Here is a 12,681-nt window from a genome sequence, read left to right as displayed (position 1 = left end):
TTTGGTGACGAAACATTTTATGAGGTGACAAAAACACGCTCAAATAAGCACACGGTGGGTCGTGATTTCAGGCCATTTTTTTTTCGTTAATGCAAGATTGTAATTTCTAGCTAGTCGGGACAAGAAACGTAATTTGTGCAAAGAAAAAATCGGGTTCGTGGTCTCATGGCGCCCTTGAAGTGATTACTTGCGAAAACGGCGCAGTCAAAATTCATGTGCGAAAATAGCACCTCGCACCACAACTTGATTTCCATTTTCTAATAGTGAGTTATTTTCAACTCTGAAAAAAAAATGCAATGTATATAAATAAATATTGGTTCGGGACCGAGGAAAAATAATTGCTCATTTATTTTGATCTAGCATTTTACATTTGTCGTTTTTTCTAGTGTTTTACATTTGTCGTTTTTTATTTATGATGTTTCAAAAATACATATTTTCAATCACTTTGCCTGAACTGCATAATAATAGCTTATGAGTAGGCTCAATTCATATTCCAATCTCGTACGTTTTTAAACTATCTTTTAAATAACAACATATTTAATACTGTGAAAAAAATACTACCGCAATATTTTTAAATATTTATAAAAAATTACGAATAAGTACAAACGAGGATTAACCCTCGGTGGTGGCGTAGTGAAGCATGTGTCTAACCTGCATGTCGATTTTATATTTTTGCAAATCTACTATGGTGAAGGTGTGTAGTGGTATTTGCATGTTGGTGTAGTGTTGTTGTCCTGACGAAGAGACGGGTTACGTCTCGAAACCGGTAGACAGATAAGTCGGTGAGTGGTTTTATACAAATTTTATTAACATAATATTAAAATGTTGGACCACAAAGTTAATGCTTTGAATATTAATAATACAGATGCATAAAAGTTGAAAAATTGTTTTAAAATGTTGTCTAGTAGGTGAAATGGTTCTGCCGGACAAATTTCACACACACGATAAAGATTTTAGCTCCTTTACTTCACAAAAGTCAACAAATGGAATAGTTGAGGTAATGTGGATGTTTAAACATAGACAGAAAAGAGAATATATCATAGTGTGTAGAATTTATAATTATTTTTTTATTCCAATAGTACCATTTTGATTTAATGTACTTTTTAATGTTTTCAATGGAAATTATCAACAAAATAACTAAAAATAATAAAACAATAAAAACAGTAATTTTTATTACCAAAAATTATTTTGAACCACCTAATTATATGGAAAATATATAAATCCTATGGGCCAAAATTTTTTAATGCATACGTATTTTTAGTTTTGAGTTAAAATTACATGAGTTTTTGGATACCTTGTACTTTCGCTACATTTTGCAGTACAAATATTTGAAAAACTCTCAGTTCTTACGAATGTATCAAACATTTCCCAGAAATTTAAAAGCTAAATATTGCTAAAATAATATTCGCTTCTATCCCGCAAATATATATACATACTTTAAAAGCAGAATAAGGTAAATAATAACCATAAATCTTAAATAATATTGAATAAATTCTATTTTAATATTAAATTTGGTTATCGCGTTTGTCTGTTTAGCTTTAGCTCTTGCAACTGACTTGACATGTCAAAATGTATAAAGTAAATTTTATTTTGTTTAGTAAAGAGCTTACGAAGTGTGTCTTTTTAAGATCTTTTGGCAACAAAGTCATGAATAAATCATTTCAATGCATTTTTGTACTTACAATTAACTTCAAGCAGAAATAACAGAATCTTGTGCTAAAAACGGAATATTACGAAAGGAAAATATTTGTATATAATCAGATTTGCGTGGTTGTAAAAATAAGCTAACCATCAACGTCTGTTTATTTTTTTAATTTATTTACGGACATTGTCCATTTATACAATGCATAAATATATTACAATATAAGAACAGTTAAAAACATTAAATAATAAGAAAAAAAGCATTGACAAACATATGAGACATCAAAACAAGTTCTGGACTATTTATTTAGTGCTCGTTTAAATCGTTGTAAACGTATACCAAAAAAATCCAGATCTTGCCTTGAGTTAACCATACGACAAAGACGGATCATTGGAGAATTAAGGCTATAGTTTGTTCGATGCTGATCGATGAACAACATTTCATTATTTCTCAACCTACTAGTAAGAATAAAGAATTTTATTTGTCTATCGTGGGTGGCCGTGCGTCAAAACTCCAATATAAATTTCTTCGGAAACGGGCAATTCTAGCGTTTCGAAATATTCCAAAAGATTGATTGAACAACCATGAAAATATTATTAGGTTTTATTTGTTTTAATACAATTAGAGTATTTCACTTATTTTATCTGAATTTTAAAAGCAATTCATAATAAAATGTCTGCAACAAGCGCATATAGCATTATTACTAATGAGATTGTTTTTTTTATGTGATTTCAATCACGGCATAAATTAAATTTAGATATTCATCTAACTGTCTTTATAGCATTAACAGTTCAATCATCAGTAATGATTCTTCTGTTGGAACGAGGCGAAGTGGTGTTTCTAATATCTGATCCCAAATCCCGATGAACACCAATGAATGTGCTGGGTGCGGATAGAGAAATGACATGTTTTACGGTCAATTCTGATCAACCGTGTTATTACTGAAGTCTTTTGTATTTTTTTTCCATATTAATTTAATTAAGTGATTTGCATAGCTGGAGTAAGTCCTTTGTTAAATGTGGATCGTAAAATGATTGCATTTTAAATGGTTCCTTTTACAGCAACGGTATGAAAATATATCGCTCTAATTTGTGCAGCTGTGGTATTAAATTACCATTAATTTGCATCCGTTTATTTCGGATGATCCTGAGACAAGATGGCTGCATGAATACATATGCAACGATTTCATTACCCCGCAAAGTTGAACTTATTGCAAATTCTCAGCTATTAATCTCCGCAATGATTTTAAATTAATTTATTTTAAAAATTCGATATCTGTTTTATGAGAGTTCTACTGTCACCTGACTGACTTGCTTACTTAAAATACTTGATGAAAATTAAAACGATTAAAATTGTATGCAAAATTGCATTGGAAAACATACAAGACAGTTACCAAAAATACTGACATACACCAATATAATTCCATAATGAAGGACAGTTGAAATGCAATGCAATGGACTTAAACACTACAAAAATACATCTGACTATTTTAAAAATTGTATAGGATACAAATTTGAAATCAACATTAAAAAAAGCACAAGACGACTTTGAAAACCAGACAAGATCATTATCTTGACTTTACTTATATTTTTTGTTTGTATAACGCTAAGGGGCTTTTCAAATTATTAAAAAAAATAATATATATCCTTTATTTCTACTACCAAACTTAACGTAAAATTTAAATTATTATACTGACTGATCTTTCCTTGTATTCCGCATCTCATATGTAATGGAGTATTGATAACATACCTGAAACAAAAGAAAAAAGTTTAGATTTATTGCACCTCAATTTAAACATAATTAAATATTATCCAGTGGTATGGTTTTAAAAAATAGTAAGGTTTGTTAAATAAATTATGTGATAATGAAATTAGTTACTGAAAAAACATAAATAAATTAATAAACGTATTTAAAAAAAAAACGTAATGCGGAATGGGCGAAAGTGTATGTACTAGGCGTTGACATAAGTCGTGTCCATTTTTTTCCGAATTCAAAGATGAATACCTAAAGTAAAAAAAATGGTAAAGATTATTCAAATTTATTTCAACAGAGAGGAAAAACATTTTCGAGAATTAAATATGAAAGTCTAGGCATTTACAGGGCTTATGACCTGTCATTGGCTGGAATAAGTGGCCAATTTACACACTGCGTAACATTCACCATTCTGACTACGTTTAAACATCCACATTTCCTCAACTCTTCCATCTGTTGACTTTTGTGAGTAAAGTGCCATATTTCCTACTCAAAACTATTGTTTTATCTATCTGTTGCAACAAATTTAGATCTTAATAACTCCCTAGGGAGGAAATCCAGCTTCTCTCCAAAAATTTGGACATACTCAGAACATTTTAAAATTAGTTACGTTTTTTTTTTACTGAGCTATTGGCAGAAAACTAATGATACGTTTACGATGAAATAATTTAGAAAAACCATAATGAAAAAAGGCAATGGGTAACAATATGTACAAAAACATAAATATGCAAGAATAACATATTTAAAAGAGTTTGTAATATAGAGGTAACGAGTAATATAGGTACACATACAATAATTGAAATAAACATTATTGTGACACCGACGCATTTTTTTAGATAAAAAAGATTTATTATTTATTATTCTACTCTTCCGGTTCTAAGCGGTCATCTAGGGTCCCCGAGGTAGCATATATTTTCGATAACTTTTTTGTTAATAATCCTATTTATTTCATTTTTTGCATAATTTATTTTTTAGTAAGGAAATCATACAGTCTTTATATAAATGCAAGGTACAAAATAAACAATTTAAAAAAGTAAAACCAATTACAGACTTCACATTAATTTATTATGAATGCTGGACAAAAGAAAAAAAAATAAATTCTAAATAAATATATATGAAAAAATATAAATATACATATAAGGGAAAATAAATTGTTTAGCTCCAACTTTACTTTCCTTCCCTCTCTCTGCTTCCATGAACATTTATATTTCTTAGTAAAAATTCATAACCAACAATAATTAATTAGATGAAGCTAGTAGATGTACATATGAATAAGTTAAAACTAAGTGTTGAAATCAAAAGATTAAATTCAAAACCAAAGTTAAAATAAAAATTTAAAATTAAAAGCTTAAATAAAAAAAATTAAAAAAATAAATAAAAAAAAATAAATTAAAAGTCAAAATTTATGGTTAAAATTTAGGCAGGAGATAATATAATAATAATGTTTAAAATGTATGCAAATGTATGCACGTTACTAATATTTGTTTCTGCCGATTTTTTTCTATGGTGTTTAATTTATTTATTAACATTTTTTTGTCTGTATTTATTAAATGTTTTATTACACAATATATCACTTTAGTTATAAAACACAAATCCCACAAAGGCATGGCCTATGCGTGGGTATACTAGATCTAGAATTTATTCTGAAATCCAAAATGTGGATGCATTTAAAAATACATGAATAAAAAACATTTTAAATAAAAATTGGAAGTTACATTCTAGTATGTAATTCTCATTTGTATTTTCTTTTTAGTTCAATAATCGTTAATATGTTGAGTTAGTCGGTTTACACGCGTGTTTTTTGCTATTTGGTCTCTCATTTCCAGCAATAACCACAAAATTCCGGATTTCATGTTGCGTGTTAGATCAGTGTTATTCGACGTGTAGCATCTAGAGGAGTCCAATGTCATAAAGCATCTTTTCACAACAATATTTTTTTTTAAATGTATGAATTCCGCAGAAAACTCGAAATATTAAGAAACAGTTTTATAAACACTACCATGAGAATCAAGAAGAAGGACAAATGTGAATATCGTATTAAAAGCATTTTAGCTAGGTTATGTGAGGAAAGGTAAAATAAAAAAAAACATGTAACAAAAAAGAGTCCTACCTAAACATAGGAAATTCCTAGCTAGTTGGGACCTGAAACAATAATCTCTGTACATTTTAAAACAGTGAAATACATAAATTAATTCTTATTTTTAAATTGTTATATGCACATATAACGACACCTCTCGTTAGCTTAACCGCCCACTTGTCTTACGACATCTGTGAATTTTTTCGATCGAGGGTTTATAATTGGCAAACTTTTTTTTGAATGAGAACGTCATAGAAATGTAATATTTATCATAATCATTATTCCATGTATGCTCTCTAGTTATTGCAAATGGTGTTTTCAAGAGCCTTCAGGCATCTCTGTCATCTGCTAGCTCCTGGGCATTGAGGAGGATGTCAGGTTCGTACCTTCTACATCGGACACGACTGCCGACGAACAGTCAGTAGCGAACGTCCAGGACCTCGGAAACCTGATGCCTAGTGATGTAGCCAAGCGTGGTTAATAAGGCTCTCACGAAGCATCCGCAGTATACGGTCCAGCCAACCGTATAGCCTCCGCTTGATGACAGTTAGTTATAGATAGTATATTATTTATAATATGTTAAAGTTAGTATTTTTAACTTTAGAGAAGTTTTGCCAAACAATTTAACGTTCGTATTGTGATGTCCAAGAAAAAAATATTAAAATACTATGTCGTATATTTCTACATTTTCTTCACTTGACAAATGGAACATACAATATATCCTCGTAGTTTGAATTTGCCCTAGGCAATTTAGCTTAAACAACCACAATCCCTAATATCCGCACATCGTAAATTACCAGAGGGGAAACACAATTAAAACTGCAGCTTAAGCGCCAGAGGTTGAAAAATAAGTAAGCGAGCGTTTAATTGAAATTTACATGAAATCAAAGTTTTTAAATTTACACGGGTATTTATAAACTTATTTACGATATATAATCGACTTCTATTATTCCAACAACGATTGAGACAGTGGGCTAGGTTGCAAATAAATTAAAAAAACTGTAAAAAAAAAAAAAACAGAACACTGGGCTGATTTTGACTCGATAGGTAGGTACTTTCATATCAAAAATCATAAGAATATAAATAGAGTAGTCCGTTGCGTGATCTATTGGCTAACGTATTTGCCTAACACGCCTAAACATTCAGTTAAATATCGTTCAGGCAAAAGTCCCTAACTCAAAAAACATCAATTTGAGAAATTGCAATATGAAAGTTTGGAGAGCAAGTAATAATAAAATTTTTGTTTTTTGATGGTTTTATGTGTATTTAATTCAATTGGTAACTTTTTTTTCCGATGTATTAAAAACATATTTCGAAGGTTTTTAATGAGGCAAAGAAGCTTTAATTTGGCTAAGTGACTTTTGCTTGTTTATAATGCAATATATTATAAATAAGAATAAAAATAGACAAGAATAAAAAAACATGCTTTTATATGCACAGGAACATTTTCAAAAACAAAATAATGTTTATCATCACACTGATGACTGTTTCAACTATTATTTTAATAAATAACTATTTTTCAATATTTTTCTTTTATTATTATACTTTATATACTTCATCCAACGTTTGTATTACAAAAAAATACAGTTTTATTCATTTTATTTATCTGTAACTTTATGTTTTGCCTTAACACGTACATTCAAATATGTTTAAGAAATGCGTCGAAGAACTATTATTATTCTTTATTTGTCGCAACAGAGGAGAAACAAGGGGATGTGAAAGTCTTGGCATTTCCGGGGCTTATGACTTGTCGTTGGGTGGTTTAAGTGGCCACTTTACACACTGCGAAACAATTACCATTCTGCCTATGTTTAAACATCCATATATTCTTTTGACAAGAAAAATACCTGAAACCTTTATCATGTTGGTGAAATTTATCCGGCTGAACTAATTCACCTACTAGGCAACGCCTGAAAACAATTTTTAAATTTTTATACTTTTACTAGTTAGTTGATTCAACAATGTTTTGAGTACGTCCAAATGTTTGTAGACTGTCTGGATTTCCTCCTTTAAAGTTATTTAACAATTTTCTCATATATTTTAAGTTAGTGTTCTGCACTGAGTGCTTTGTTGGTACAATATTACAAACAAATTATTTCAAAAAACGTTAATTAACACAGCACCAATAACGTACACAATACAACATAAGTAATTAATTTATGGAGCAATCTTTTAGTCTGTCTTCATTGGAGAAACATAGAATGGAGATGGATCTAATATGGATTTTCAAAATACTTAATGCCAAAATGATGTCGCATCTCTGTTGCGATCAATTTCTTTCCATATTCCCAACTTTGTCACCAAAAGTCAAAATCTGCAATTTATCAAATCTTCTGAGAGAAACTTTTGTTTTTATGTCCCAATGTCTAGAATGTGTAAATAATTCACTTCTGGAATTATTTGGGATAGATCTTCCAGCTTTTCGAAAACCTCTTCGCCATTAACAGTGTGGGATGAAGACAGATTGGCATGGGTTATATGTTGATCGTGATTTCTAATATATGGTATACCATTATCTTATTGCCCTTGTTTGTTTTTGCTTTATAGTTTTATGTTCTTTTTGCTCTGATTCTTGTGTACACGTTTCGTTATATAACTAGTTTTATGACTTAGAGCGTATATTTAATAGATAAATAAGTAGAATACAAATTTCTAAAAAGAACAGCAAGATTTAATAAGAATACATACGATATTATTTTTGTTTACATTGTTATTGTTTTGTGTTTTTAAAATGTGATTTTGTTGTTCTTTTTTATTTCCATATGTACCAATCCAAATATTTAACATACTATTGTAGAATTTAGCTTGCTGAGGGTTGGAGCACGTATTTATTACACGGCGAATAAATCATGAATTAAATTATGTCACGCGAGTGTTACGGCGATAAGATGTTAAAATGGCTGCACTTGAACTACAAGGTAGAACTGAGTGACTGCGTTGAGCTGACTTGTTAGGCTGACTATTTGGACTGACTGACGGCTTACATGGCAACGCACCATCAACATGGAGCGTTACCACGCCCTGCGGTCTCTTTATATACCACGTTCATTTGTTCTTCATGTTTCCATGGTAGAAACGGTGTTAATGTACTGCAGGACGTTGATCTCGTCATTATATGCAATACTATTAGTCCTGCAGAATACAATGTATTGAATCCAATAAAATATAATTACTTGCTTCATTAGTCGTCGCTCTATTATTCAGGTAAAATGATGTTTATTTTTTGATTTTATTTTCTTGGAAAGCCAACAGACATTTATAAATAAGAAACAATTATATTGTAAATATATTTCATAAAGTAAAGGGGCTTCCAAATAATATTGTTATTGTAAAAAGTGTCACATAAAAAATATACATAACATAAAATAACCCATCATACCCAACTTATAATATCACTAAAAATTTAAATGTAATACATATTAATAAAAGTAAATCTGCTTTTTTATATTGGTTACACGGTTGCACATTATAATAATTATATATTACAACTATAGTTGACGATACTATGTTGCACGTGTGTGTGTTATTTATTTTATTTTATTTATTTATTTATGCTTTATTAAGTTAGTTCATAACATCTTAAGAACTAATATAAACTTTTAATAATATTACAATTTTTTTATCAAAATTTCTTCTTACTTTTTAAATCTATTACATTTCGTAATCTTCCCATAAATGAAATTAATTTTTTTTTTGTTACATATTGAGTATGTTTTTTAAAATTTAAATATCTATCCATGCAGAAGTGTGTGTGTAACCGATCATGTACTATAAACCCAACACTGCAAAAAGATAGATAAAGGAATTCTGGGCGAGTTATATTTTGTTTTGTATGTGTCTATGTAAGTTAGAGTGGGCCGATGATGTATGAGGTTTTTTATTTTTTTAGACATCAAAGTGAAGGGGGTCTAAAAAGTTGCATTTTGGATCACATTGAACGTTAAAATTTTTTTTTTAAATTATTCCATACTACTTTTGGCCCTCAACCAAGGTTTGAAGTTTATGACTGTCTGAACATTTTATTAATTATCTATATTGAAAGTAAAATTTATATATTTTTTTTTTTTTTTTTTTCAAAAATATTTACAAAAAATTCTTAAATTAAAGTCCTGCTGAGTTGCATACATACAATTCGTCAGCAGGTTCTTATAAATTACATTAATTATTTACACTTAGCCTACATTAACAATAATTTTACTTGAAAAACAATTACAGATTACATTTTGAAAAATTAAAAACTATCACTAATACAAAAAAAAAATTTCTAATAACCATAATTTGAGCAAACGTCGAACTCCTGTATTTAACTCAGTATTTTTAATATTGTTTGGTAACATATTAAATATTTTAGGTATACTGTATTGCAGTGTCCTTTTGCCATATTTATTGCAGTATCTAGGAACAGCTAGCCCTTCCATATTAGTAAACCTGGTGTTGTAATCATGTACCAACTTGAGTTTATACTCGGAGTGCGACGCATGCTGACAAATTAATTTGTACCAAAGTAGAGCCCTAACAGATAATTTATTTACAGATTTATACATTAATGATATTGAAATATTGTGTCTCTGGCGGTATACATCTTTATGTAGTAGCAATTTGATCATAGAATTTTGCAAGGTTTGAATAAAATTAATATTAGTTTCACTTGATAACCCCCAGGAAGTTATGGCGTATCGTATAATTGATTCAGAGAGAGATAAATAAATAATTCGTAAAGTATTAACAGGGACATAATATTTTAATATGTACATTCTATTACTTATTGCTCTTAATCGCTTACACAATTTTCTAATATGTACATCCCATTTAAAATTACAATCTATAGTTAAACCCAAATAAACATACTGCTCAATATTTTCAATATTTTCACACATGCACGGTTGCATAATATCACTATGGATACACGTATAGTTATGTGATAAAATTGACGGTGCTGTGTGAGTTTTATAGTTCGGTGATCTTATGTGCATAAGTTTGGTTTTTTTTGAATTAATTATTAAACCTGCATCATGGGACCATTTTTGCAGGTTTAAAAAGTCTTCTTGCAATAATTTCTCTGCAGTTTTGAGGTCCTTATGAGACACAAGTAAAGCAGTATCATCGGCGTATACATAGTGTTTGACATTATTAAATAGTTTATACATGACTGTCACATATATTATATACAAGGTAGGGCCCAATATTGATCCTTGTGGCACCCCCGAAGAAACATGTTCTGTTTTACTATTTTCATCTAATACTTTGACACATATTTTTCTATTAGTTAAATAATTTTTGAAAAGTTTTAAAAGGTTTCCTCTGATTCCAATGTCATTTAATGTGTCTATTAATTTTGAATGGTTAATTGTATCAAATGCCTTTGAATTGTCGATAAATAGAACAAGGGTGTGATATTTTTTATTTAGTTCATTATTTATTCCATTTGAAAAATCTTGTAATAATAATTCCGTACTCTTTTTCTTTTGGAAACCATATTAATATTGATCAATTAAAGAAAATTTTGATAAATAATAAATTAATTTTTGAGCTATGTATTTTTCTAATATTTTTTCAAAAACAGGTAAAATACTTATTGGTCGATAGTTACTAATGTCTGAATGTTTACCACTTTTATATATGGGTCTGACTATACTATATTTAAGTAATTCTGGTATTTTCGCTTGGAGTATAATGCAATTAATAAAATGTGTTAATACTGGTCCTAATAAATCAATATGTTTTTTTACATCATACATTCTAATATTATCAAATCCAGCAGATTTACTATTTTTAAATTTTTTAACTATATTAACGACATCTTTTATTTTTGCTCTAGGCAAAAACATGCTCTGCGGTTGTTTGTCAATTGACGCATCAATTGTTTTTTTTATTACAATGATGTAGCATGTTATTTATACTTTTTGTAAAATGATCAACAAAATCGTCACTAATATTTTTAGGAGTAGTATCATTCTTTATTAAATAAAATAAAATAATTTTGTGTTAGTAAAGAAATAATTTAATCACATTACAAATTCGAAAGCGCTTCAAAACTACCGAAATGGAAAAAGTTTACACTCCGCGGAACTAATTCCGTCGAGCGCCTGGCCAATATTGACAAAAACAATGGCCTATTAAAACAATGCTACCCATTTATTACAAAACAAAGTGCAACTCACGCCCTTAGGTGCTTATTTAATAAAATTCAATGCCCATTATAACATTTGATTAGACTGATTTTCTTACTTAAATACGAAATGACAGCCGGTTTACTCCAAAAAATCGACTTTTTCGAAAACTTCAAGCTCTGGTTGAGGGCCAAAAGTAGAATCGAATATTTTTTTTAATATTTTTTGCATTCTGAGTAATCCAAAAGGCAACTTTTTAGACCCCTTTCATTTCAAAATTCGGAAAAAAAAGTTATCGGCCCACCCTAATGTAAGTGTTGCCAGTTTTTTTTTATTGTTCCATAAATAAATAAAAACATAAATTGCATTATGCTTCGTGTTTTTTACAATATATAATTGACAAGCAAATATCTGATACATGATCAAGTACCGTATTTTTCATGTCCGATCAGTTGATACATAAATCCATTTCTCTCGCTACCATATAATTTGTCATTTACAATTTGTTTACTTAAGAGTCTGCCTCCATCTTGATCTGGAGACAAGTCGCATGTCTCGGCTACACCTGCCGTAGATTATGCAAAGCTGACAAATATCTCGGTTACCAACTGTGCAATTATTCCGTACAGAAGAATTTCCCTTGCGCAAAGCGATTTGCGACATGTAATCGTTTGAATACACGGAATTAAAAATGTTGTAGTAAACACATCTTATCATCATCATTTTGGATTTGCATTGGCCCTCAAATTGATCAGTCTTACGGCTCAGGTTTCAGTCCAAAAACAATGCATGTAAACGAGTATTTTATCTATATAAAAAATATATTGAAGCACTAACTAGCACGTATTTTGTCATTACAAAAATAAATATTATTTTTAGTCTTAACCTACATAAAGCGGTTGATGGAAGCCCTGGTATTCTCCGTTTTCCTATATGGGGCTGAAACGTGGATAATGCGTGCCTACGAGAGGAAGAGGATCGATGCATTCGAGATGTAGTGTTGGAGAAGGCTGATGCGAGTGCCTTGGACAGCCAGAAGGATGAATGCATAGATACTGGAAGAGCTCCATATTACAACTCGTCTATCAGTGGTGTGTTTG

The 12,681-nt window shown here is 29.8% G+C and overlaps 1 protein-coding gene across 27 annotated transcripts in view; it reads right to left on the bottom strand.

The window, feature by feature from the left end:
• LOC148283902 (uncharacterized) overlaps window positions 1-12,681 on the bottom strand; it is a 613,230-nt gene that overhangs the window by 252,589 nt on the left and 347,960 nt on the right. The window lies entirely within an intron of this gene.

The sequence above is a fragment of the Micrasema longulum genome, unplaced genomic scaffold (genome assembly GCF_059751315.1).
Source record: "Micrasema longulum isolate JH-2025_06_02 unplaced genomic scaffold, ASM5975131v1 h1tg000179l, whole genome shotgun sequence".
Lineage (NCBI taxonomy): Eukaryota > Metazoa > Arthropoda > Insecta > Trichoptera > Brachycentridae > Micrasema > Micrasema longulum.
Note: the sequence above shows the minus strand (reverse complement) of the source record. Positions and strands in the feature narration are given on the sequence as shown.